The sequence below is a fragment of the Crotalus tigris genome, unplaced genomic scaffold (assembly GCF_016545835.1).
Source record: "Crotalus tigris isolate CLP2741 ecotype Arizona unplaced genomic scaffold, ASM1654583v1 scf7180000017631.5181431, whole genome shotgun sequence".
Lineage (NCBI taxonomy): Eukaryota > Metazoa > Chordata > Lepidosauria > Squamata > Viperidae > Crotalus > Crotalus tigris.
The window spans coordinates 4777431-4801438 of record NW_024096525.1 but is presented as its reverse complement, the minus strand read 5'-3'; the positions used below and the strand labels follow the sequence as shown (position 1 = coordinate 4801438).

The 24008-nt window shown below is 45.5% G+C and overlaps 1 protein-coding gene across 17 annotated transcripts in view; it reads left to right on the top strand.

The window, feature by feature from the left end:
• Positions 1-24008, top strand: part of PTK2 (protein tyrosine kinase 2) — a 259759-nt gene that overhangs the window by 94950 nt on the left and 140801 nt on the right. Inside the window, exon 1 of one of the 17 annotated variants that reach the window (XM_039334578.1) lies at positions 4984-5004. The exons of the other annotated variants lie outside the window; for them this stretch is intronic. The gene's annotated coding sequence lies outside the window, so the exon portion shown is untranslated. Of the gene's footprint in view, positions 1-4983; positions 5005-24008 lie in introns of those variants that run through there. 17 annotated transcript variants of the gene reach the window in all.

Here is a 24008-nt window from a genome sequence, read left to right as displayed (position 1 = left end):
CGCAGGGGTCAGCACCATGCATGCATGGCGCTGCCAGGCAGGGAAAGTCCTCGACTTACGACCGGTTGAGTAGTCCTCGACTTATGACCGTTTAGTCCTCGAGTTATGACCGGTTGGGGGGTCGCAGCATTAAAAAGGTTGAGAACCACTGTTCTAGAGTCTCAACATCTTTTTTCTATCCCTCTGTTAATACAGCCTAGCACTGTGTTGGCCTTTTTGGCAGCTGCAGCACACGGCTGGCTCATATTTACATGATTGTCCACTAGGACTCCGAGGTCCCTCTCACAGTTACTACTATTGAGCAAGGTACCCCCTATACTATACCTGTACATTTGGTTTTTCTTGCCTAAATGTAGAACCTTGCTTTTTTCACCATTGAATTTCATTTTGTTAGATAGTACCCAGTGTTCAAGTCTGTCCAGATCCTCCTGTATCTTAAGCCTGTCTTCTGGAGTGTTGGCTATTCCTGCCAGCTTGGTGTCGTCTGCAAATTTGTTGTCTGTCAGAGTTATTTTAATTTTCATCCTCTGCTTCCTCTAGGGAACTAGATCCTTGGTCATCCTCTGCTACTGTTTCCCTAATTCTTTCTTCAAGTAGTTGAAGACGGAGAGATAATCATTGATTCAAGGTGACTTGATGACCTAATTCTCTTTGCTTCAAATCGCTATGCCACACTTTTTCTCCGTATTATACCATGCATTTGTTGAATAGCATAAGCTCATTTCTCTTTCTGTGCTGGAGGAATGAGCCTCTTCGGGTAATCTGTTAATGTGTTTTTTTTTTCTTGATGTTTGAGAATTATCCTGACATGTGCTGAGATTGTACAACAATTTAAATGCATGCACAGGCTAAACATGTACTCTTAACCTCCGTAAAGTGAGACTGGATGTTACAGGTCAGACATGTCAAACACAAGGCTCGGGGGCTGGATGCGGCCCGCAAAGTGGTTTCATGTGGCCCGCAAAGCCATCCTGGAAACAGTGAGGGAACGGCCCCCGCTGCCTTGGCCCAGGCCGGCAAGGAGCCAATGTACAATTTTGTGGTGGCCATCTATGCTGAAACGCATTCAGTCTTAGCTCCACAAGTCTGTGTGGGAACAGCAAGGAACCAGCCCCTGCCGTGTCGGCCCCATCCCCTGGGTGCATGCTGGGGAGGGGTCACCCTTTGTGAGGAATGAAGAAATGGACCGTGCCTTGGCGCTTGCCCCGGTCCCACCCCCTTCTGCCAGAGACCCTCAGATCTGTCCCAATCCTGCCCAGGCCCCCACAGGCACCCTTGACGCGAACGATGTAGAGCTGGCCATGCCCACCCAGTAGGCCACACCCACTCTGTCCACGCCCACCCAGTAGGCTGCACCCACCTTGGCCACACACACCCCGAGGGCAATCGCAATGCTGATGCGGCCCTCAATGAAATTGAGTTTGACACCCCTGTTACAGGTCATGCTCAAGCAGAGTAGGCAGTTAGATCTGCATCATGCTCGATCCGTGTTACCTCTCTGTGCCGTGAGTTGTATTGACTGCCCACATGCTTCTGGGTTCAAGTCAAGGTGCTGGTTCTAACCTATAAAGCTCTTTGTGACCTTGGGGGGGGGGCAGGTAATTTGAGGGAGTATCTCTCCCCAATTATATCTACCCGTCCCCCGAGTAGATCTGGTGGAAGGGGCACGCTCTCCTGCTCTTGGTCTGTTAGGAAAGGCCCAGCAAACTAGCATTGTCTCTCGTGGCTTTTGCCATTCAGAATACCATATTCCTGTCTCAGGGAGTTGATTCTCCTCAATCCTGTCGCCATTCTGTAAGGTCAAGAGGTGGTTCTGTCACTGGGCCCGGGGAGTAGGAGGTATGGTGAGTTTGCTTTTATCTCGGTTGCAATTTATATGTTTGTTGTTGTTCCTTGTTTTTTTTTTTAAATGCTCATTCTTAACAATTGTCCCAAAGATGCTTTTTCAAAAGGCAACTGGACTTTGTCTTTCCTTGAAGACATTTTTGCTTCTCATCCCAGAAGCTTCTTCAGTTCTGGGGTTGTTTGCACTCTTTCTGAGAATCGTTGAGGCCACTTGGAGGTTTCTCTGTGCCCTCTGGGTCACCTGAATAGTGCAAATGGGTGTACAGCAGACATGTCAAACACAAGGCCCGGAGGCCGGATGTGGCCCGCAACGTGGTTTCATGTGGCCCGCGAAGCCATCCTGGAAACAGTGAGGGAACGGCCCCCGCTGCCTTGGCCCTGGCCCAGGCTGGCCGGGAGCCAATGTGCAATTTTGTGGTGGCCATCTATGCTGAAATGCATTCGGTCTTAGCTCCACAAGGCCGTCTGGAAACAGCGAGGAACCAGCCATGTCGGCCCTACCCCCTGGGTGCATGCTGGGGAGGTGTCACCCTTTGTGAGGAATGAAGAAATGCACCATCGCCTGGAAGTGGCCAGCAAATGGCCCTTGCCTACTTCACCTGTCCGGCTTGATGGGCTCCAGCGGGGGGGTTTCAGCAGGCAGTGAGTCTCCTCCAGTGGACCATGCCTTGGCACTTGCCCCAGTCCTACCCCCTTCTGCCAGAGACCCTCAGATCTGTCCCACTCCTGCCCAGGCCCCCACAGGCACCCTAGGCGCGAACGATGTAGAGCTGGCCATGCCCACCCAATAGGCCACACCCACTCCGTCCACACCCACCCAGTAGGCCATACCCACCCTGGCCACATACTCCGCCCCCCCCCAAGGGCAACCGCAATGCTGATGCGGCCCTCAATGAAATTGAGTTTGACACCCCTGGTGTAGAGCCTCCCACATCTATTTGCACTATTCAGCTGACCTCCTGAATAAACCTCCCAGTAGCCTCAACCTCTCAGAAAGAGGGCTAATGACCAGATGACTACAAGGAATATCAACCCTTCCATCCTCCACCATTCAGTCAGAACTGAAGAAGCTTTTTGGATGAGAAGCAAAACACTTTCAAGAAAAAAACGACAACAAAAGAAGTCCAGTTGTCTTTTGAAAAAGCACCTTTGGGACAACCGTGACTTGGATGACTGAGAATCTCCATAGACCAGTGTTTCTCAATCTTGACAATTTTAAGGCATGTGGACTTCAACTCCCAGAATTCCACAGCCAGCATTGCTGGCTGTGGAATTCTGGGAGTTGAAGTCCACATGCCTTGAAATTGTCAAGATTGAGAAACACTGCCATAGATGTTCTTAATTGTTAACTGCTCAGGGTCATGAACATGGTATGAATCTCAATAAATAAATAAAAAGCAAACATCTTCCAGATTTCTGTAATCAGCAATGTCCTTTTTCCAGAAATGCGCAACTTGACCTTTATTTATTTTTATTTATTTATTTATTTTATGAGACTTATATACTGCTTTAAGTTTAAGCACTCTCTAAGCGGTGTACACCAGTAAGCAATGTATATATATATTTACATTGCCCCCAACAATCTGGGTTCTCATTTTACCTACCCCGGGAGGATGGAAGGCTGAGTCAACCTTGAGCCGATGAGATTTGAACCGCTGACCTGCTGAACACAGTCAGCTAAAGTGGCCTGCAGTACTGCACTCTAACTGCTGCGCCACCTTGGCTCTTGACGGAGTCTAATTCTATTGGCTTTCAAAAGCCAATAGGAATTGTCCAGGCTGTCTCTGCCCTGCTGAGCCCACCAAAAGTCCCATTCTGCAAATGGTGCTGCACCAGTTGAGTAGTCCTCGACTTACGACTGGTTGAGTAGTCCCCGACTTACGACCGGTTGGGGGTCGCGGCATTAAAAAGGTTGAGAACCACTGCTCTAGAAAGAGTACAGAGAAGAGCAACAAAGATGATTAGGGGACTGGAGGCTAAAAATATGAGGAACGGTTGCTGGAATTGGGTATGTCTAGTTTAATGAAGAGAAGGACGTGGGGGGACATGATAGCAGAGTTCCAGTATCTCAGGGGCTGTCACAAAGAAGAGGGAGTCAAGCTCTTCTCCAAAGCGCCTGAAGGCAGGACAAGAAGCAACGGATGGAAACTAATCAAGGAGAGAAGCAACCTAGAACTAAGGAGAAACTTCCTGACGGTGAGAACAATTAACCAGTGGAACAACCTGCCTCCAGAAGCGGTAAATGCTCCAACACTGGAAGTTTTTAAGAAGAGACTGGACAGCCATCTGTCCGAAATGCTGTAGGGTTTCCTGCCTGAGCAGAGGGTTGGACTCGATGACCTCCAAGATCCCTTCCAACATTATTATTATTATTGTTGTTGTTGTTGTTGTTGTTGTTGGCAGGGTGATGTCTCTGCTTTTTAGGAGATACAGTGAAAATAAAAGTTTGTGTCGAGCTTGGCTCCTAGCAACCAATTGCACACTTTGGTGGAGATTTCTTGACAACAATATGGAAGCCTGCCCTTTTTTTTTAATCTGATGTGAGTTTTTGACTTTTCCTAGAGATTTTTCATTCAAATACTAACGTCTCTATTAGCTAGTAATTATTAGGACTGTATAAACAATTCAGATTTGAAGGGAAAAATACGATTTGGGTCTGTTATTACAGTATTTTAATCACGCCTTTTGAAATGTATTTTGGTCAACTCAAGGGGGCGAACCTATCTAAGGCTCCTGCCTCCTATTTAGTATGTTTGAGCACACATGTTGTGCCTGTCAGCACCTCCTTGAATCAAACACTTCTGTAAGGAATTGCTGACAGGTGTGATGTATGTGTTGCCCACAAGTGGTTCTGAATCGCTTCTCCCTTTTGGAATCTGAATTGTTGCACAGCCCCCTTTTTAAAAGATTTGTATAAAAACAATACCGTTGAGTTGCTGGCTTGCTGCATATTAATTGTTCTTGAGCACGGAGCCTAGAATGCAATCATTCAATGAAAATTTTAAGAAGTTTGCTATCTAAAAATATATTAATACGTGATTTAACCCATAGGTCTGTGTAAAGTTTACATCAAGCCTGTTCACAACGCAGGCTTTTTATGTATCTTCGTACCCTACCATGTGAATTGGGGACAGTTTCATGCTGATACGCGTAGCAGTAGTGAGTACTATAAAGTTTGGTGTGTTGTATTGTCTTTTGATGTTTCTCCTCTCATGCACAGTCATCTGCTTAGAATGTTTAGTATTCAACACAACTGAATTCTAGCATTAGTTGATAGGTTTGGTTTGGGGAAATGGCATCAAAGACAGATACGTTCCCAAGGCTTCTGAAACAGCAACGGCACGTAGATTTATATACCACCCCACAGCGCTTTGCAGCGCTCTGTGAGGGATTTACAAAAGTAATTTTTTTTTCCTGTTGCACTTTTTTTTAATCTTCTTAGAAATTTGCAATTAAAAGGCTTTAACATTGTTTATGTATAGACTCGGGACTTTAATTGCAATTGTGCAAAGTTCTTCCAACAGCAGATTTTGAAGATTACAGGAATTAAGTAATCTCTTCGTTAGTCTGCTAGCCCTAGGGTTGTTACTATGAAGAGAAATAACTTAACATTAAATGAGCTATATAGGCTGAAGAACTATGGGCTGTATAACAAGCCTGCTTATCTATGTACAGTAGTGGCCAAAACGGTGGAAACCTTTTGGGAAAAGTGTATTTTTGAGGTTGGATGGCTAATAACACCACTTTTTTTTGGAGTAGTTCCATAACATTATACATCAATGGAAAGATAATTTAATCAAGAATGTAATGCAACGTAGTTTGTTCAGTTATCTGTACTGTATTCTATGAAAGGTTATAGCCAAATAACCAGGAAAAAGGAAGCACAACTTGCTCAGGTTGATATCAGGTAGCTTTCCTTCCTCTGATTGTAGCTAATGAGCATTTAGAGGCCAAAACGGTGGAAACCTTTTGGGAAAAGTGTATTTTTGAGGTTGGATGGCTAATAACACCACTTTTTTTTGGAGTAGTTCCATAACATTATACATCAATGGAAAGATAATTTAATCAAGAATGTAATGCAACGTAGTTTGTTCAGTTATCTGTACTGTATTCTATGAAAGGTTATAGCCAAATAACCAGGAAAAAGGAAGCACAACTTGCTCAGGTTGATATCAGGTAGCTTTCCTTCCTCTGATTGTAGCTAATGAGCATTTAGAGAGCCAATCAGGTGTCATTTTGTTTTGGCAGTGAGCCAATCAGATCACGGTAGGATTCAGCTATCGATGTCCTGTATTGAAGCTGAGTGGAGGACATTGGTCAGTGTGTTATGTGATCGCTATCAAGTTGGTTGGGGTCCCCCCCCCCTTCATTTAGTGAGCTTGTAAAACGTCATAAAATTAAAGTCATGGTGCAAAGAATTGACTGGTCGCCCAGAAAGTGATGTAAAATAGTATTTATTAAATGAACAAGGCTACAGTTCTAAATGACTGTTTCTCCAGCAGGATGACTGTAGAGTCCAAATGGATGGGTTCTATGACGGCCTTCCTGCCTGGCAGACTGGGTAAAAACTTCGGCCACACCCCTTCCTTTGGGCGTGACCCCAGTTTTGACTCAGTCTCGAAGCCTGGTACAAGTGCGAGAGGCAGCTCTCAGAACCAAACGAATTTAAACTCAAAGAGAACAGAAAAAAGGAATCCCCTCTTCTTCCCTTTGCAAGAGAAACTTCCTGGCAACGATTAGAACTGAGAGAGGCAGCCAGGATTGGCGGACTCGTGAGTGGGGCTAGCTGGGGAGGCTCGGAACGGGCCGGATCGCTCGCCCTTTCTTCCGGCCCGCCGAGCAGCTGTTTGGCGCGGGGGATCTCACCGGGTTGCGCGTAGCCCCCCGGGCCCTCCCAACAGCTGAGCAGCCTGGCCGAGGGAGCTGAGCGCCGCTCGGCGCGAAACAGCTGAGCCGCGCGGGAAGCGGCAAACCAGGTCGCCGCTCGGCTGCGATCAGCTGAGCGGCGCGATAGACAACGCGGCAAGAGCAAAGCCGGCGCTGAATTTCCTTCTATCCAGAGGAAAGGCGCAGCCCCCTCATGACTAGAGGAGTCTCCCTGATTGCAAAAATCAGGATCCGCCATTGTTTTTGAACCTCGTGGATTCCTGGGCTTCCATTGGGAGGCGTGGCTTCTTCCCCATTCGCCATTTTGGAAATTGACCTTCCCGCCGTTTCCCCTTGGGGGCGGAGCCATCACCCAGACTCCATTTTCCGGCAAACAAAGGGTTTTTTCCCTTGCAAGGAAATTGAGACAGAGGAAGGAAGAGGGAAAGCAAAAAGAACCGTTTCCTATCGTGGTCTGTTGCCACAGCCACAGACTGGGGGAGAGAGAGAGAGATATAAACTGCACCTTGTCTGGACTAGGTGAGGAGGTGAGGAGGAATATTCTTCCCTAACTGTTCCTATAGTGGCCTTTAGTCACTGCCTGGCAGGATCTTCTGTCCAAAGAATCCTGTCTGTCCGGCCATTGTTTGTATAGGCAGAGGAGGGCACAGTCCCAAGCATCTGCCTCTGATCTGCGTACCTCATTCCCCCATCCCAGGCATTTCCTACTCGGGGTGTCTGGCACAATGGCAGACAATGTCTCGTATTCAGTCACACAGGTCCCTCAATTGTCCCCCCCACAGCAGCAGCGAAAACGCAGATCCTCTGAATCAGAGGTGGGGGGGAAGAAGAAAGCTAAAACAAAGCACCTTACTCAGAAGGGACAGTCTAAAACGGCTGAGCGAGAGGCTTTGAGGAGACATTTGGCTTTAGAAAGACAAATTAGCAGGGCACAGAGAACCAATGCCAATGGGACAAATTTGGTTTCCCCTGTCCCAGTGGCGGCACCCAGCACAGAACCTACTGCCGAGGAAGTGCTCAAGACTTGGTCTCCTCCTGGGGAAACTGAACAGTTAGATTCCTCCAATCCCTCCTCACCAGCTTCTTCTCCCTCACCCGACCACACTCCAGCGCCTCACCCCAGCGACAAAGCGCAGGAGAACATATGGTCGGCACAATTTCAGGCATTCATGCAGGATGCATTCTCCCAATTCATGGCTTCCAAAGGGCAAGTGGCCTTTCACACACCCCGTAAGGGACGAGCTAGGCCACCCCCTACCAACATCTCTGAATCTTCCTCTCAACTAGGAGAGGGTGACTCAGTAGATCTTGACATGTCAGACATGCCCCTATCGGAGGACGAGGAAACCGCACCTGAGCAGGAGACGAGCTCTGGCCTCTTTAACCCAGCGCTCCTAAAATCACTCCTGATAAAGGCAGTTTCCACAGTCAGCCTAACATCAGTACAGGATGAGAGGCCATCGACAAGCAAGGAGGCCAACCCTCTATTTGCCAAAAAGGTCCCACAGGACAAGTACATTCCATGTGCGGAGGTCTTCATGACCACGCTGGAGGAACAATGGTCCTCACTTGCAAGCCCGCCGGCACCTAACAGCGCGGAGAGGAAGCTTTTCAACCTATCTCCCTCCTTCTCTAACATGTTAGAGGTTCCCACTGTAGATAACCCCTTGATCTCATTATTCTCTACCTCCGCGATTCCAGGAGACATGGCGGAGGTCTTGAAACCTGAGGAGAAGAAATTTGAACACTCCTTCCGGCGTTCCCACATGGCTGCAGCCTGGGCGGCCAGAGCAGCCACCTCATCATCATTCTTCGCGAGGGCCTGCATCATGTGGCTGAGGGAACTGCAGGGCACGGTGCCTCCAGACCAGGTCAGAGTACACCAGACATTGGCCAAACTCCTCGCGGCCTCTCAGTTCATGTCTGACGCTTCACTGTACGCAACAAAGTATGCGGCAAGATCCATTGCGGCCACAGTGGCCTCGCGTAGGCTACTGTGGCTCAAAAACTGGAAGACAGACCTGAGGTCCAAATGGCGTCTCTCGACGTCCAAATACAGTGGAGAGGCCCTATTTGGTTCCATTCTGGATCCACATGTCAGCGAAGGCAGAGACAAGAAAAAAATCCTAGTACATCCATCAAAGAAGTTAGACAGGAGAGGCAGTCAGGACTTCCGGAGGCAGGGCTCCCGCCCAGGAAGCCCCTGGGAATGGAGGCAGCCCTTTCGATCAGGGCAATCCTGGGACTGGCCCAGAGGCTCACGATCCTTCTACCCGAGACAGGATCGAACCCAGGATCGCCAAAGCCCGGGAGCCAGGGGCCAGTTCCAGTCCAGACGCCCATATAGAGGAGCGGGAGGCAGATCCTTTAAGCGTACCAAGTGACGCCAAACAGGATACACCCATCGGGGGTCGGTTAGGAAATTTCACCGAGGTCTGGGAACAGACCACCACCGACGCCTGGGTCCTGGAAACGATCAGGCATGGCCTGACCTTAGACTTCTGTTCTCCCCCTCCAAACCGGTTCATCAGATGTCCCATCTCCAGAAGAGTACACAAGACAAGGCTGATAACTTCGGCCATAGCTCACCTCCTGTCAATTCAAGCCATAGAGAAGGTACCAAAGGAAGAGGAAGGAAGAGGATTTTATTCTATCCTCTTCGTTATCCCAAAGACATCAGGAGGGTGGAGAGCAATCTTGGACCTGAAGGGCCTGAACTATTTCATAAAGTACAGGAGGTTCAAGATGCACTCCCTAAAGTCCATACTAGCCAGCGTCAGGGAAGACGATCTACTATCCTCAATAGATCTCACAGAGGCGTACCTACACATCCCCATCCACCCCAGCTACCGGAAATTCCTCAGATTTACCTACGCGGGGCGACATTACCAATACAGGGCATTACCCTTCGGACTGTCGTCAGCACCAAGGGTATTCACAAAGATCTTAGCTGTACTAGCGGCCCATCTCAGGTTGATCCCGGTTCGCGTCCAGTTTTATCTGGACGACATCTTGATCCAGTCCAGATCTCGGGAACAAGCAAGGGCAGATCTCAAGACCACAATCCGAACCCTACAGGGGCACGGATTCTCGGTCAATCTAAACAAGAGCCACCTCATTCCCTCAAGGAGACTGCAACACCTGGGCGCGGTGATAGACACGTCACAGTGCAGGGTATTCCTTTCCCAGGAGCGACTGATCAGCATATCCAAGCTAATCCACCAAATTCAAAAGATCAGGAGAGTGCCCTTGCTACAACTCTCGAAGCTCCTGGGGAAGATGATATCTTGCATGGGCATCATCCCATGGGCAAGGCTCCACTCGAGGGAGTTGCAGTGGTTCCTCCTACCCTACCAGAGGAGGAACCTCAGCACCTCCAACAGGAGTGTGCTGGTACCAGCACAGGTGATGAAATCACTAAAATGGTGGCTATCCCCCACGACACTCAAGGGGAGCATATTCAGGGAACCGAACAGGGTCACACTCACGACAGACGCGAGCCTGTTCGGATGGGGAGCCCACCTGGGAACACAGATAGCACAGGGCCAGTGGGGACAGAAGGACCTGTCACACAGCATCAACTGGCTAGAGCTCCGGGCCATACACCTGGCCCTCCGCCATTTCTCACACCTAGTAACGAGGAGGCACGTCCTCGTACTAACAGACAACGTAGCAGCCAAGGCACATGTAAACAAGGAGGGAGGAACGAGATCAGTGGAACTAATGAAAGAAGCATTGGCTCTGGCTCGGTGGGCAGAAGCCAATGTGAGTTCCATCAGAGCGGAACACATCTCAGGGGAGACAAACACCCAGGCAGACTCCCTGAGCAGAGCCAAGGTGGACCAGTCGGAATGGCGTCTGGACCCGGCTCTCTTCGAGGAGATCTCCCGGAGGTTCGGACAACCGCACCTAGATCTATTTGCCAACCACAAGAACACACAACTCCCCAGGTTCTTCTCCAGATTCCCGTCCCCGGGATCGGAGGGAACGGATGCTCTCAGGTGCCGGTGGCCGGCGCAACTCCTGTACGCCTTCCCACCGCTGCCACTAATACCGGCAACCATACGCAAGATGATCGTGGAGGGCGCAGAAATGGTCTGCATTGCCCCTCACTGGCCACGGCGCCCGTGGTTTGCCGACCTCGTGGACCTTTCGATATCACCTCCGTGGAGGATTCCCCCGGACAGGGTAAAACTCAGTCAGGGCAAGCTCGTACACCCAGACCCCCAGTGGCTACATCTAGCCGCTTGGCATTTGAGTGGCAAAGCTTAACTAAACAATCTTATTCTGCAGGGGTGATATCGATCATACAGGCATCACGAAGAGCGTCCACTAATAGGATTTACGACGCTACATGGAAGGGATTTTGTAGGTGGTGCGCTTCGCTTCACCTAGACCCGACCGCAGTATCTATACCCAATATCCTAGATTACCTATTGGAGGGTCTTAATAAGGGCCTGTCAGTCAATACTATCCGCAGACAGATATCGGCCCTCTCAACTGTACTCTCCTGCGACAACTTAACTTCCCTAGCACAACATCCAGCGATTAATGCCTTTTTAAAAGGGGCATCTAACACAAAGCCCCCAGTCATACACAGGTACCCGTCCTGGAACCTGCCTAAGGTCCTTCTAGCCTTGACATCAGCACCCTTCGAACCTCTTGAAACATGCTCACTCCATCACCTATCACTGAAGGTAGCTTTCCTTGTGGCAATTACTTCAGCAAGGAGAATCTCAGAACTAGCAGCACTGTCAGTAAGGAAGGATCTGTGTACCTTTTTCAAAGACAGGGTCGTTCTTAGACCAGACCCGACCTTCATCCCGAAGGTAAATAGCATCTTTCACAGATCTCAGGAACTTACGCTTCCTGATTTCTGTCCAAGACCCAAACATAGGCTAGAACACAGATGGCACAAGCTAGACGTACGGAGAGCACTGTGTTTCTACGTGAAACGCACCTCGGCTTTCCGAAAGACTGAAGCATTATTTGTGTCCTTTCAACCATCAACTATGGGAAAGAAGGTATCTTCTTCCACCATAGGCAGGTGGATCAGAGCCTGCATAGCGCAGACCTACGTCTCACAGGATTTGCCAGCACCCACTCAGGTGACTGCCCACTCAACTCGGAGCGCAGCCACATCTGCGGCGTGGCTAACGCAAGCTCCGGTGGAAGAGATTTGCAGGGCCGCAACCTGGTCCTCACCTTCGGTTTTCATTCGACATTACCGTTTAGACTCCCTAGCAGCAGCAGACGCGGCCTTTGGCAGAAGAGTTCTTCAACAGGTCGTATCTGCTCAGAGTTCGGTAGCCTAGACATTCCCTCCCAGGGGGACATGAGGGCTTTGGTATGTCCCATCCATTTGGACTCTACAGTCATCCTGCTGGAGAAGGGGCGTTGTCTTACCTGAACGCCTTTTCTCAGCAGGATGATGTAGAGTCCAAGCCCACCCAGAGGATAGGTCTAGGCAGGGATATAATAAAGATATAATAAAGAGCTGCAAGGTTAATTCCAACAAAGTTTCTCGCCTAAGTCAAAACTGGGGTCACGCCCAAAGGAAGGGGTGTGGCCGAAGTTTTTACCCAGTCTGCCAGGCAGGAAGGCCGTCATAGAACCCATCCATTTGGACTCTACATCATCCTGCTGAGAAAAGGCGTTCAGGTAAGACAACGCCCCTTTTCACAGTTACAACATTTTCAGCATCCCCGTGATCACGTGGTCAACATTCAGACGCTTGGCAACTGGTTCGTACTTATGACCATTGCTGTGTCCCAAGGTCATGTGATCCGCTTTTGCAACCTTCTGACAAGTAAAGTTGATGAGGGATGCCAGATTCACTTAACAACCGGGTTACAGACTTATCAAGTGACGTGATTCACTTAACAACTAAGGCAAGAAATGTCATCAAGTGGGGCAACACTCACTCGGTAAATGTCTCACTTAACAACGGAAATTTTGGGCTCAGTTGTGGTCGTAAGTCAAGGATTATATGTAGTTGCCTTGGAGAATTTCCTCTGGCGTAGATAAGCTGAGTAAATACTTTGAGTAAGGCTAGATATTGAGCAAAATGGAGGTCATTGTGGGGAAGATCTTTGGGATGACATAGTATCTCTAAAGGTCTCCTGCCACCTTTTTTGAAAGAGAAAGTTATTTTAGCATTGTGAAGAGCACAACCACCTTTAAAAAGGTTATATTCAATTACATTAAATCAGTGTTTCCCAAACTTGACAATTTTAAGGCATGAGGACTTCAACTCCCAGAATTCCACAGCCAGCAACGCTGGCTGTGGAATTCTGGGAATTGAAGTCCACATGCCTTAAAATTGTCAAGTTTGGGCAACACTGCATTAAATGTTTAAAAAGAGATGGAATTAAATTGTATTGCATATGGAAGAAACAATGCATTCTCTGCAATTTTGTTGTCTTTACAATTTGTTTAACATATATTTACGATTACAAGCATTGCTGCTTTTTTGGTTCTCTTCTCACCTATTTTTGTGCATCGGCTTCTGCTTTTATGCAGTAGGACAGTATAATTTAGCAAAGCAAGGCTGCATGTGTTAATCTAATCCTTTATCAAACAATCCATCAAGCCATCTGGAATTGCATACATAGCAGGTATCCCTTGAATTAATGTGATCAAAATAAATAACTATTTTCAGGCTGCTCAGACCTTCTTAATGAGGTAATGGGTCCTTATCTTCTGCAATTTGTTCTACCAGAACTCAGTTCATTTATCTTTAGTTTCATAGTATCATTTGGTTAAAAAAAGAATATTTCAAAGATATTCAAAATTACTGTTTCTTCTGGAGCATTGTAAATCAAAGTTATATCTTTATTTTGCATATTCATGTAGGATGCAACAACAGGTGCTTTTAGAGATTTGTATAGGAATTGTGCTGATATGTTGAGAGAAGGGTACATAAATGTTTGTGCCAAGCAAAATGACTGAAAAGGAAATAATAAACCATGGGAAGGATGAAAAATGTCTGCTGTTGTACAGGACCTAAGTAGAGAAATACTAAAATATGGATTTCATTTGCTTACGTGGTTATTTTTACTGTGTGAATAAATGTTGAGTATTTATTCTGTACTGATGTGAAAGGTGTGTGGTTGGAGATGCAAAGACCTGTATAGTTTTGAATGCAGGTGATGATGTTGTGGCTCAGAACTCAGTTACAATTTGCAGCAAATGTTAGATAAGCGTTGTGACTGAATGAGGAATGTGGATTGACATTTAATCTGGCACAGACCAAATTGGGGCCGTGTCATGGAAAATGAAATGAATGATTGAAAGGTATGGAGGCTGTAAATGGCGGAAAAGTATAGCCTGTAATGAATTGGTGTGCCTTGACAAAACATTTACTACAAATGAAAAAGTGAATGGAGAAAGTTTACATGTCATTGTTGACAGGGTGATAGCGGTCACAGCACACTCTGTTTCAGAAAAATGAATATTGAAAGAAGTGTAAAGATACGTTTCTGTCCAATGTGTTTCGTGAGAGTTGGGTAAAACATAAAAATAAATTGAATGCGGTGGAAATGGGTTTCTTTCATGCGTGTGGTAAAAGAATATTAGGTAGGGTCAAGACTGGCTAAGTGTGCTGAACGAATGTGGATTGTATATAATCCACATTTGTAGCAGTGGTGACTGCTACAAAAGAAGTACTTTGATCATATAGACAATATAAGCATCTAATTGCAAAATAAATTATTCAAGAAAATTCAAGGGAAAGAATTGGGGTTCAAGAGGATGGGTAAGAGTACAAAAGTTGCTTTCGGATGATGTTTTTGAATTCTTCAAGAAAGAGAGATGAGAAATTGGAAGAACAAAAAGCAGATTATAAAGCAGTGGGTGGAGGTGACAGAGACTGTAGACCCCAACGAATGTTATCATAAAGTATATTTTCTTATCTAATATCTTTTTGGTGTTCTGCTTGCAATTGCTTGTCTATACTTTGCCTAGGCAATTATACTTTCTTATAGTTTTAATATAGACCTAATTGTTTTGCTCAATTAGTTTGTAATAGACCTTGTGGTGCTCCAGCGCTGTTGTCGATTGACATCTTGCTATTTAGCTGCTACTGCCACAGGAACTGCAGAGGAATTGTTAAATGCATGGCTACCCTGTGTTTTTAATTTAATATTAAAAGACAAAATAGAAATAATTCGAAGTAATATTTTTTTCACTGCGTGTGCATCTTGAAGATTAATCAGCTTCCATCATTTTGTCCAATTTTAACCAACATTCTGCTTGCACTTACCTATATTTATGCCTGTGTGGGTTAACATGGGTAAGCAGCGAATTGAAAACAACAATATATGCATATACTTAGAAGATTTAAATAAATTGTTCAGAAACGTTCAACTTTTACAGGTAAAGTATATTGAGAAAGCTTTGCCATTTCTGCAGCGTACAATTTTCTCCTTTTGTGACTTGCACAATTTACAATGACCTCATTAAAAGTATTCAAAATCTCCTGGGGGAAAAAAAGGAAAAAGCATTTACGCATTTTCCCGTAATTGACAGGCATTTCCTAAATAGATCAGGATGGTAGCTTGCTGTCTCTCTCAAGGACAGCTGGCCTCTGGTGACCCAGTAAAGCAGACATGTCAAACCCAAGGCCCGGATGCGGCCCGCAAAGTGGTTTCATGTGGCCCGCGAAGCCATCCTGGAAACAGTGAGGGAACGGCCCCCGCTGCCTTGGCCCTGGCCCAGGCCGGTCGGGAGCCAATGTACAATTTTGTGGTGGCCCTCTTGGCACTTGCCCCGGCGGACCATGCCTTGGCACTTGCCCCGGTCCCACCTCCTTCTGCCAGAGACCCTCCGATCTGTCCCACTCCTGCCCAGGCCCCCATAGGCACTCTTGACGCAAATGATGTAGAACTGGCCACGCCCACCCAGTAGGCCACACCCACTCCATACACACCCACCCAGTAGGCTGCACCCACTCTGGCCACACCCCCTCCCCAGGGCAACCGCAATGCTGATGCGGCCCTCCGTGAAATTGAGTTTGACACCCCTGCAGTAAAGACTGTGGTGAAATCCTCATCTTGTATTTACACCTCTGACATGGTCATCCGCTGTTCTCTTGTGCAAAGACAATATCCCAGGGAACTTTTGCGCATATGCCACTAATAACCTTTGCAAGATATTGCTCACAGGTGGTTCTTTACTTACAGCAGTTCATTTAGCGACTGTCCGAATGACAGAGACACCGGGAAAAGGGACTTACGACCATTTTTCACACTTATGACCAATGCAGCCTCCCCGGGGTCATGTGATCAAAATTCAGACGCTTGGCAACTGGCTCATATTAATGACGGTTGCAGTGTCCCAAAGGTCACGTGATCCCCCCCTTCTTTCAAGCAAAGTCAGTGGGGAAGTCAGATTCACTGAACAGCTGTGCTACTAACTTGACAGCTGTTCTGATTCACTTAACAACGGTGGCATGAGCGGTGGTAAAATGGGGCAAAATTCACTTAACGTTTCACTTAGCAACAGAAATTTTGGGCTCAATTGTGGCCGTAAATTGTATTTGTTTAACGATGGTTCAAATTTACGATGGCCTTGGGGAAAAAAAAGGATGCCGATGGGGGAAGGTGGATTAGTTCAATGAATGCCTGATTAATAATAATAATAATAATAATAATAATAATAATAATAATAATAATAATAATAATAATATCATCATCATCATCATCATCATCCCAGGTCCTGGGTAAGGACTCGATAGGTAGACAAAATGCCAAATCCAGTCTGAACATCTGGCTGACTGTGCGATGATCCATAATAATAATAATAAAGTTCGAAGGGACCTTGGAGGTCATCTAGTCCAACCCCTTGCTCAGGCAGGAAACCCTATACCATTCCAGACAAATGGCTGTCCAGTCTCTTAAAGACTTCCAGTGTTGGAGCATTCATCGCTTCTGGAAGCAGGTTGTTCCACTGGTTAATTGTTCTCACTGTCAGGAAATTCCTCCTTAGGTCTAGGTTGCTTCTCTCCTTTATCAGTTTCCATCTGTTGCTTCTTGTTCTGCCTTCAGGCGCCTTGGAAAATAGCTTGACTCCCTCTTCTTTGGGGCAGCCCCTGAGGTATTGGAAGAGTGCTATCATGTCCCCCCTCGTCCTTCTCTTCATTAAACTAGATATACCCAATTCTAGCAACTGTTCCTTATATGTTTTAGCCTCCAGTCCCCTAATCATCTTTGTTGCTCTTCTCTGTACTCTTTCTAGAGTCTCAACATCTTTTTTACATTGTGGTGACCAAAACTGGATGCAGTATTCCAAGTGTGGCCTTACCAAGGCATTGTAAAGTGGTATTAATACTTCACGTGATCTTGATTCTATCCCTCTGTTAATGCAGCCTTAGGATTGTGTTGGCTTTTTTGGCAGCTGCAGCACACGGCTGGCTCATATTTAAGTGATTTGCTTAACAGGTATGGTGATTCACTTAACAACTGCCATAAAGATTGTCCTAAAATGAGGTCTGATTTGACTTACGACTGCACTCATTGCAGTCTGGCTCCAGTTGTGGTTATAAATAGGGACTACCTGTACTGTGAATTTTTTTTCCCTATTCTTTGCTTGTGTGCTATTGTTGTTCAAAGGCCTCTGTGCTAATACATAACTCTATTATGCTGCTATATCTAATTAAGAAAGGATGATAGATTTTTGGACTGGCACTTGGAATTCAAGTACCGGCTAGAAGTGCGTAATTTTTTTTTTTTAACAAAAATCTACAAACTAATAAAATGAAGGTTTTATTAGTAGCAGTAACTGCATCTCCATTACGTGATCCTTAAATCTGAAACGAAAGCTAATAATGATGATTAACATGCTCCTGGCTTGGTTTTAGTTACAATGCCTTTGGCTTGGGTTTAGGAAAACACAGTATTTAACTAGGGAGTTAATGACATAGTAACAAAGTGACTAGCAGATGTAAACCAAAACATAGAAAATTGACTCTCAAGAGAAAGATCTAGTGGTCCACCAAGTCTGCCCTTTGAGGTCTTTTATTTATTTATTTTAAAAATTGTCAGATAATGGACATGTGTTTATCCCAAGCATGTTTAAACTCAGTTACTACCTCTGCTGGAATTTGGTTCCAAGCTTCCACTCTTCTTTCTGTGAAGGTTACGCCCCACGTTCTTGATTTTTGCTTAACAGTATAGTAAGCATTTGCTTAATAGTATAATACAGGGGTCAGAGTCTTTCATCCCTCTGCTGTGGTTCCCTGTCGCTCAAAATATGCATCACAGCCGCCAATGTGTGACACCTGCCGGCATGAGATTTATTGTGCTTTTTGACCCCTGGTAGGCCAACCGTGGATAAATCCAAGAAAAGAAAAGTTTCAGAAGAAAATAGAACATTTAATGGTACGTGGGCAGATTCATTTGCTTTCACTACTGACGAAACTGGTTTCCCAGTATGCTTAATGTGTGGTGAGAAATTGGCAAAAACAAAAAAGTCGAATGTTGCAAGACGTTTCCAGAATAAAGACATAGTTATCTTCATTTTAGATGTCAAAAGATGTCATTGTTTTCTTTTCTGTGGCAAACGGGTCCAAATGGCTCTTTGAGTGTTTAAGGCTGCCAACCCTGGTTTAGTAAGTATAATAATAAATAACAACAACAACAACAACAAAACAACAACAGTAATAATAGTAATAATAGTAATAATTTATAATAAAGTTGGAAGGGACCTTGGAGGTCATTGAGTCCAGGCAGGAAACCCTACACCATTTCAGACAAATGGCTGTCCAGTCTCTTCTTCAAGACTTCCAGTGTTGGAGCAGTCACTGCTTCTGGAGGCAGGTTGTTCCACTGGTTAATTGTTCTCACTGTCAGGAAGTTTCTCCTTAGACAGGCTTCAGATACAGAAGGATCTGGACAGACTTGAACACTGGGCACTAACTAACAAAATGAAATTCAATGGTGAAAAAAGCAAGGTTCTACATTTAGGCAAGAAAAACCAAATGCACAAGTACAGCATAGGTGGCACCATGCTCAATAGTAGTAACTGTGATAGGGACCTCGGAGTCCTAGTAGACAATCACTTAAATATGAGCCAGCAGTGTACTGCAGCTGCCAAAAAGGCCAACACAGTGCTAGGCTGCATTAACAGAAGGATAGAATCAAGATCACGTGAAGTATTAATACCACTCTTTAATGCCTTGGTAAGGCCACACTTGGAATACTGCATCCAGTTTTGGTCACCACGATGTAAAAAAGATGTTGAGACTCTAGAAAGAGTACAGAGAAGAGCAACAAAGATGATTAGGGGACTGGAGGCTAAAACATATAAGGAACGGTTGCGAGAATTGGGTATGTCTAGTTTAACGAAGAGAAGGACAAGGGGGTACATGATAGCAGTATTCCAATATCTCAGGGGCTGCCATAAAGAAGAGGGAATTAAGCTATTTTCCAAAGCACCTGAAGGCAGGACAAGCAGCAACGGGTGGAAACTAATCAAGGAGAGAAGCAACCTAGAACTAAGGAGAAACTTCCTGACAGTGAGAACAATTAATCAGTGGAACAGCCTGCCTCCAGAAGCAGTAAATGCTCCAACACTGGAAGTTTTTAAGAAGAGACTGGACAGCCATTTGTCCGAAATGGTGTAGGGTTTCCTGCCTGAGCAGGGGGTTGGACTAGATGACCTCCCAGGTCCCTTCCAACTTTACTATTATTATTATTATTATTATTATTATTATTATTATTATTATTATTATTATTATTATTATTAGTTCTAGGTTGTTTCTCTCCTTGATTCGTTTCCATCCGTTGCTTCTTGTCCTGCCTTCAGGCGCTTTGGAGAAGAGCTTGACTCCCTCTTCTTTGGGGCAGCTCCTGAGATACTGGAACACGGCCATCATGTTCCCCCTTGTCCTTCTGTTCATTAAACTAGACATTTCCAATTCCAGCAACCATTCTTCGTATGTTTTAGCCTCCAGTCCCTTGATCATCTTTGTTGCTCTTCTCTGCACTCTTTCCAGAGTCTCAACATCTTTGAGGTTGTATTAATGGATTTTTACTTCCTTCCTTCTTTTAAAATCACTGTGGTTATCCTTTACTGATTCTCCACAATCCACAGATTCTGTCATATACATCAGGGGTCTCCAACCCCTGGGCTGCACTCCACTACTGGGCCGCGGCCCATTCGGAACCGGGCTGCGTAAGCGTCAGATGTGCGTGCTCATGTGCGAAGCTCCATTAAAAATATAGGCATATAAAATCAAGGCTGCAAAAATCCATACAATCACTAGGTGGCGCAAAAAATATTTCTCGCTCCTGAATGATTGGCTGGCTTTTTGCCATCTTGCTAAATATTATGCCTACCATAATCAAGATCGGATCAGCACTTTTTAGGAAGATAAATAGGTTTGTGGTTAAAAATAAAGATTTTTAGATCATTTGACTCTGTAGAGTCAAAATAGTGAATTAAAAAACATAGGAGTGCAGAGAGAAGGTCAGTAAAAATAAGTTGTGCCGAAGCGCAACAGAAAGTTAGAAAAAATGTGCACATGTTTCACTTTGTCATACATCCAGGAAGGCTTTTGACAAGGTTCTGTTTTTAAGGAAGATCAGTAATAACCTTTGGTGATAGATGGTGACTATATAGTCCTGATCTGTCATGCATTGAGTGTTTTGCAGCATGTGGCATGTTTATAGTGGTGCATAGTCTGTGGGCTGTATTAAAATGTGGGATAGACAGCATCACCCCCCAGATGGATGTCTAACTGGCTGACAAACTGCACTCAACGTGTACTCCTTAATGGAGACATGTCAAACACAAGGCCTGGGAGCCGGATGTGGCCCGCAAAGTGGTTTCTTGTGGCCCGCGAAGCCATCCTGGAAACAGTGAGGGAACGGCTCCCACTGTCTTGGCCCCGGCCCAGGTTGGCCGGGAGCCAATGTACAATTTTGTGGTGGCCCTCTATGCTGAAACTCATTCAGTCTTAGCTCTACAAGGTCATCTGGAAACAGCGAGGAACCAGCCTCTGCCGCGTCGGCCCTGCCCCCTGGGTGTATGCTGGGGAGATGTCACCCTTTGTGAGGAATGACGAAATGCACCATCGCCTGGAAGTGGCCAGCAAATGGCCCTCGCCTACTTCACCTATCCGGCTTGATGGTCTCCGGGGGAGAGGTTTCAGCAGGCAGTGAGGGTCCTCCATTGGACCATGCCTTGGCATTTGCCCTGGTCCCACCCCCTTCTGCCAGAGAACCTCAGATCTATCCCACTCCTTCCCAGGCCCCCACAGGCACCCTTGAATTGATCGATGTAGAGCTGGCCATGCCCACCCAATAGGCCACACCCACTCCGTCCACACCTACCCAATAGGCCACACCCACCCTGGCTACACCCACCTGGCCCCTGAGGGCAACCGCAATGCTGATGCAGCCCTCAATGAAGTTGAGTTTGACACCCCTGCCTTAGTGGAACTAGGTCTACATGGAAGGAAGTAAACAGTGGGGTACCCCAAGAACTGTTTTAAGCCCAATACTCTTCAACATCTTCAAATCTCGCCATATTGCAACGCTATAAATTGCTTTCATACTGGAGGAAATACATTGGATACAAATAAAAATAATTTAAAATGAGCATATTGATATGTAATATTAACAAAACAATTGGATTGTTGGTATAACTCTTTAATGCAGTGTTTCTCAACCTTGACAGTTTTAAGGCATGTGGACTTCAACTCCCAGAATTCCACAGCCAGCATTGCTGGCTGTGGAATTCTGGGAGTTGAAGTCCACATGCCTTAAAATTGTCAAGGTTGAGAAACACTGCTTTAATGAATTCATTTGAGAACACTCATCCTAGTTGTTGGTTTTTTTTGCAAGTGCAGGGTGTGCTTTTTTCAAATCAACCGAGTGTTGGTCCATTGGTTGAGATAGGAATTGATCCGCCGGCTTGTAGGCAAGAACTAGAACTCACAATCTCCTGGTTTTTAGCTTGGTGCCTTAACCACTGGACCAAACTGTCTCTCTCTCTATTAATTTTGAGAAAAAAATAAAATAGAATTACCGTGAATCTAATTATATAAGCAACAACAAAGGATAAATGAATTTTTCCTGGGAAGGAAGGATATTCTTATTTACAAATATAGTTTTTGCTGCTGGTATATATCTTTTACTTTTAATTTAATTGTATTGTTGTTTGGTCTTCAGTTAATTTGTAGAAAGATGGAGTATATACTTTTAAAAGGCACTGTTCTTCCCATTCTCTGGTTAAAATAACCTTTGTAGGATTCTTGCAATCTTCCAATATCAGACAGAATGGCACAAGCATCCATCCTACCGTTTCAGGTGTGAATTGGTGCTAGCATGCAACTGGTTACAGCCGCCAGTCACCATTTAATTGATTTTAATACATTAAGTAATAGGCATTCTGGCTTGTACAAAACGCTTAATTTGTTATGGAGGCTAAGTGTGAAATTGAGATCCTTGGTTGTGGGAAACACCAAATGTCAACTTACAGGTAACAGAATGTGTGTGCCAAACATAAAATAGTGTGTAATATCTGTTTAAATATCAAAGATACCAGCCCAGGGCATAGATCGCTACCAAAAGCTGGCCTATGTCTTGGGCTAATGTGCATTCAGCTTCTCCTACCAACTGCAGTTTCTTTTTTTCATTTTTTTTGTGCACACCGTTGCAATGAAACTTGATCCAGAAAAAAGAAACCTGTCAGGATTCCGTTATTGGCTAATTATTTAAGGAGGGATGTAGAGAATGTAAACATGCAGTGGTTACCAACAGGAAAGGAACAGGAACGTAAAGTAAGAATTTTGTTGCAGAGGGGAAAATGCTGGAAAAGAAAATAGAGGCTGAGCGATTTAGGAAAAGCTACCAGTCCTAAATCATCCATTTTTAACGTGTTATCCTTGAATTACAGTGAAGATTTAATTTATAGCTGGGAAGCTTCCACTTAGTACCTATCTTACACCAGATACGTCAAACTCACAATGTCATGTGATGTCGCACGTATTGGGACGGTTTTGCCATTGCCGGCAATGGGGTGGGCGCGGCTTCCAGATGACACATCCGGCCCATGGGCCGGCAGTTTGACACCCCTACCTTACACACACACACACACATTGTGTACAGGAACATCTGCCCAGTGTGTGGGCTAGACCCACTCAAGTCCAGATGGGAGATTCTATAAATTATAGAAGGTCATGGAGAATGACAGGGCAAAGATCCCTTGGGACGGGCAGATACAGGTAGCCCTCGATTTACGATTACAATTCAGCCCCAAATTCATGTCGTTAAGTGGAACATTTGTAAAATGAGTTTTGCCCTATTTTACGACCTTCCTTGCCACACTTGTTAAGTGAACCACCACAGTTGTTAAGTTAGCAATACGTTTATTAAGTGAATCTGGTTTCCCCGTTGACTTTGCTTTGTCAGAAGGTTGCAAAAGCTGATCACGTTATCCCGGGTCACTGCAACCGTCATAAATACGAGTCAGTAGCCAAATATCTTGATTTTTGATCACGCAACCATGGAGATACTGCAGTAGTGGTAAATATGAAAATCAGTCATAAGTCACTTTTTTCAGTACCGTTGTAACGTTGAACGGTCACTAAATGAACTGATGTAAGTCAAGGGCTACCTCTACTGGGCAACCAACCAAACATTATGGGTGCAGACAAAGATCAGAGGACAGTGGTGTTGATAGGATAGGATAGGATAGGATAGGATAGGATAGGATAGGATAGAAAATATGGAATAGAATAGAATAGAATAACAGAATTGGAAGGGATCTTAGAGGTCTTCTAGTCTAACCCCCTGCTTAGGCAGGAAACCCTATACCATTTCAGACAAAGGGCTGTCCAGTCTCTTCTTAAAAACTTCCAGTGTTGGAGCATTCACCGCTTCTGGAGGCAGGTTGTTCCACTGGTTAATTGTTCTTTCAGGAAATTTCTCCTTAGTTCTAGGTTGCTTCTCTCCTTGATGAGTTTCCATCCATTCCTTCTTGTCCTGCCTTCAGGTGCTTTGGAGAATAGCTTGACTCCCTCTTCTTTGGGGCAGCCCCTGAGATGTTGGAAGACTTGCAATCATGTCCCCCCTGGTCCTTCTCTTCATTAAATTAAGATATAGTGGTGCCAGGTGATACCAACATCAGGAAGAAGGAGTATGAGAAGCAGGAGAAGTACCGAGTCCTGAAGGAAGAACTAGAATGGATATGGAAATTAAAAGCCAAAGTGGGGGTCCCCGTGGTAGTAGAACCGCTCAGTTGGCGCAGTGGCTCCAACAGATCCCAGGAGC